The sequence below is a fragment of the Tasmannia lanceolata genome, unplaced genomic scaffold, assembly GCF_043159265.1.
Source record: "Tasmannia lanceolata isolate RefF3 unplaced genomic scaffold, GAP_Taslan_0.1 ptg000037l, whole genome shotgun sequence".
Taxonomy (NCBI): domain Eukaryota; kingdom Viridiplantae; phylum Streptophyta; class Magnoliopsida; order Canellales; family Winteraceae; genus Tasmannia; species Tasmannia lanceolata.
In genome coordinates, this window is record NW_027518714.1 from 51601061 (window position 1) to 51605127 (window position 4067).

Here is a 4067-nt window from a genome sequence, read left to right on the forward strand (position 1 = left end):
CCCGAGCATTCGTTCGTCCTGCCATTTTGTAAGGGATTTGAACAGCTTTTAGTTCATGGTCCCACGGATGGCGCCAATCTGTTAGGCCTAAAATCGGTAACAGATACGGCAGTGACGTAAGAGCTGAGTTGGAGGACCCGAGGAGCCGAAGTGAAGAAGTTGAGCCCTGCACAGGAGCAAACGAGGTCAGAATACCAACCCGGAGTTGTTACTCTGGACAGGCCCTTCGACACTCAAGTCAGTATGAGAAGGAGTGCAGAGCGAGTTTCGAGAGTTGGTTGAGAAGTTATTACCCTTTGGTTTGAGCTCTGAAAGCCCTTTTATAGAGGGAAGCCTGGGGTGGTTGGATTACCTACCCCAGGACAGGTGTCGACCTGTTATAGGTTTAAGTTTACCTACTCTGAGGTAATTGCCAGAATACCCCTGAGCTGACGCTGGATTTATGGTGGGCCATCCTGAGGCCACTGTTTTTTATACCCCATCAGTGCCCATATGAATAACCTTCTGTAAATTATGTCATTTAACTTATATCTATGTCTGCTCAACTTTCATCCAAATGGAGTAATTGTTACTGGTTAATCATCACCGAATGACTCCCACTCACCAATAGTTTATATAGTTTATTTATATTTATATTGAAAATGATATTTCCACCACTTTCCCAACATTTTAGCCCCTCTTTCTCACAAAACTTAAAAGTCTGTGGGGGTGGGCATATCATTTCTAAATGTTACGAGGCAAGATCCGGGCTACAAGCGGGCTCTTCATCACCACAACAAAGTTTAGCACTTCTGTCTTATCTGGCAGTTGACTGTCAGAAACTCTTATCCCTCCTCCAAAGGGAAGGAACCCCTTCTCCAACCCTACATTGCTTTCCCCACCATTCCCCCAAAACCTCTCGGGCCAAAAACTATAGGGCTCCTCCCACAACTTGGGGTCATGGTGCACTGCATAAATGTTCACCATCACTTCCGTGCCGACCCTCACCGTCTCTCCCATCAACTTTGTCTCCTTCGCCACCATGTGAGGCACAGTCAATGGCGCTATTGGTTTCATCCTCATTGTCTCCTTCACGGCTTGTAGATAGTGCAACTTACTCATGTTGGGTATATAGTATAACCTAAATATGTTCGAATATAAGCCCAATAAGATAATGGACCGGTGTAGTGGGCCTACATGGGCTAGAATCCATTAACCAGTCAATAACCCTAGTGTATCTCTATATATAGGGGTTGGAGGCAACAAACTAGTTATTCCAAACTAGATACCTAGGGTGTAATGCTTCAAGCAACCTTGCTTGACTCTAACAACTCATCTCTTCAATCCTCACCACCCTCTCGTGGTTGCTAAGCAATTTTGGGGAAAGCCACTTGGCGGCTCACTTTTTGCGGGAGAGAAAAGCCACCTTAGATGAATTCAAATGAATTAGACAAAATCTACTTAAAAATGATTCTGTGTGGCTGTTCTATCCTTGTTTAATTGACCAATTGTAGAAGGGTTTAATTTAAAAAAGGAGGGTTTCTAGTTCAAAACATTCTAGACTTTAGTTTAGTGAATTGCTATGCAATTTCACGGAAAGCCATTTCCCGGCTCACTTTTTAGCAGATTTTGTCTGGTTCATTTAATTCGAGGAAAGCTATTAGAGCTTAAGCAACTGTTGTTGATTTAGGATTTAATGAAAAGAATGATTACACAAAAAGTTACTTCTAATATCAATGGTCTAAGGATGTTTTGGGTCCCACAAGGGGGCATGATGACCATTGATCCTGTGGAAGATAAATAAGATCTTGGTCATATCCTAAACGGACATCCCTTGCGTAAGATAATGCACTACATGCATAATCCTTTCTTGGTTGAACCCTAAATGGTATTTGTTGGATCAAGGACCTAGGCCATCCGATCAAGTTGTTCTCAATGGCATTTTGGCCCTACTTATGCCTGTAGTTAAGATCAACGGATTAGATCATATACAAGAAGCTGAGGTGGGCCCATGGGTATCTTTTATGAAGGTTAGTAACAATTGCGGCAACAGGATTTTTTTTTACTGCAGGACATTTACCGACAGTCCTTAAAATGTGTTGGTGTAATTTTTACAGGCGGTTTTTATGGACAGCCGGTATATATTCGCCGGTAAAAAAAAAGTGGGTTTATACCAATGGTCCCTAAAAACAGGTGGTATATAGTGTTTTTACAGGCAGACAATAAGAGCCACCGGTATATGTCCCCGGAAAATACTATAAGAAAAAAGCATAGAAATTTAGTAATTTTATTCACTCGAGATCTATTTATGAGTAATTTCAATTACCGGCAGTCTATTTTGTGTGTGTGTGTGTGTGTGTGTGTGAGAGAGAGAGAGAGAGAGAGAGAGAGAGAGAGAGAGAGAGAGAGAGAGAGAGAGAGAGAGAGAGACTAGTTGTACCAATGTAGTACCGGTCAACAACTGTCAAATGTGGGGGATCAATTTATCCTGGAAGGGGCGAATTTATCACAGCCCTAAAAATATTTTAAAAATATTATAAGCGTATATCAAAATTCGTTCCTAAAATTATAATTTTTGGTATATTAAAATATTTTAGAAATATTGTTAGTGACGGATTTCTAAATCCATCCCTAAAAATGTAATTTTTGTATATTTAAAATATTATAAAAATATATTGTTAGCGACGTCGCTAATACTATATTTTTTGTGACAGATTTCAAAAGCCGTCCCTAGATGTCTACTAATGGAGACAGTACTAATTTCCTACACAGTAAATCTAGGGAAATGATAAATGCATCCCTTTTCATCACCAGGGACACCCAGCAACAGTGTATCAATGACTGCAAAGGGGCTGATGTACTTCACGTCAGAGGATTCAATGGATTTGATTTCCACGTACACTGCACTTAGGTATCGCTGGTGATGAAAAGGGGTGCATTTATCATTTCCCATCTTTTATTGTGATTGATTTTGGGGGAAGGTTATAAATCCGTCCCTAAATGGGTTCAAGGGTTTTTCTTTTAGTGGTTAGATTTTCCATCAGAATCAAGCCAAGAGAAAAACAAACGAAAAGTAAAGGGCAGTTTTTACTCTCACTCTTTTTTTTTGCTTGGTATAGGCTACTGATATTGGCACTACCCTGTTTTAATAATTGCACAAGCTCAGCTTGTCTTTTCTTCTTTAAAATAGCTGTCAATTCCCAAAAAGCTTTCAAAAGCGAATTTAAAAAGAAAAGACAATCTGACTGTGTGCCATTATTAAAACATGGTACTGCCAATCATGGTTTTAACATGATTTGACGTCAAAAAGCATTAAGTTGCCCACTGTTCACGTTATAAGGGGCGCGAATGCGTACTCCAGGGGGAGTGAAAATACCATTGCCCTTTATTTATTACAAAATTTTGGCCGAAATTTCAGTCATTTCGAAATTTCAGTAATTTCGGTTGAAATTTTGGGGAAATAATAAAAAATAAAAAGAGAGATTTTTTTGTTGAATTTAAAAATGAAATTTGACCAAAATTTCAAATTTTCGATCAAAATAAAGTACTATTTCGGGTATGTTTAATTTCGGTTTCGGTCGACCAAAACCCGAAATTTCGGACTAAAATTTTAGATTTCGGTCGAAACTTAAAACCATCGTGCTAATATCAATAGCCTTCTTTAAATTATGTCATTTAACTTATAGCTACATCTACTCAACTTTCATCCAAACGGAGTAGTTGTTAGTTATCACCTAATGACTCCCATGTTGGAAACAATCCATATTCTGGAAAAATTTGTTGCTATATTTATTAATGTTAAATGAAAAACTAAAAGGGACATGTTTCCACTATGTCATGAGTACAAGATTACAACTTTCTCTCATCACCCTTTCTCTCTCCTAATACCAATTCATATCTAACTAAATCAATCTAAACAATAATTGGAATACCTCAATTTGTAAATATCTTCTGATGTTCTTCAAGTACCTTCGATGTTCCCTTCTGTCCCTTCGGCTCATGATTCTGACCATTAGGAACCTGTCCATTGCCAAGGGATATAAAGGAAGAGATGGGATCTCTAGAGAGATCCATTAGCACAAGTATAT

General features: G+C 38.9%; 1 pseudogene; it reads right to left on the reverse strand.

The window, feature by feature from the left end:
- Positions 1–723: 723 nt before the first annotated feature.
- On the reverse strand, positions 724–1101 carry LOC143861553 (pluviatolide synthase pseudogene; annotated as a pseudogene).
- Between the last annotated feature and the right edge of the window lie 2966 nt (positions 1102–4067).